General features: G+C 53.1%; 1 protein-coding gene across 1 annotated transcript in view; it reads right to left on the bottom strand.

The window, feature by feature from the left end:
* LOC119591921 (ras-related protein Rab-23-like) overlaps positions 1-290 on the bottom strand; it is a gene marked incomplete in the record, with an annotated part of 62,269 nt that overhangs the window by 44,026 nt on the left and 17,953 nt on the right.

The raw sequence follows: 290 nt of genomic DNA on the forward strand, positions 1-290 counted from the left end.
CAGACCATCACAGCGACTGTAAACACACAACGCCCATACCCTGCATGGCGCACGGAACAGCTATCATGCACGCGTCATGCGAGGCGAGAGGCGAGGCAAGGCGGAGTCGCTAAGGGTTGTTACGGTAATCTGGGCGTCACACTTTCTGTTACGGGTGTTACGAACAAAGGCTAAGGGGCTGAGAGACCGGGTTACTGCCTCCTTTCCCTTTGAAGAGGGTCGCAGTTTATTCTGCAGAAGTTGCTGTTTGGCTGTTGGCGTTGTTTTGGCGTTGTTTTGGTGTTGTTGTT

Source organism: Penaeus monodon, chromosome 29, assembly GCF_015228065.2.
Source record: "Penaeus monodon isolate SGIC_2016 chromosome 29, NSTDA_Pmon_1, whole genome shotgun sequence".
NCBI classification, from domain to species: Eukaryota; Metazoa; Arthropoda; class Malacostraca; order Decapoda; family Penaeidae; genus Penaeus; species Penaeus monodon.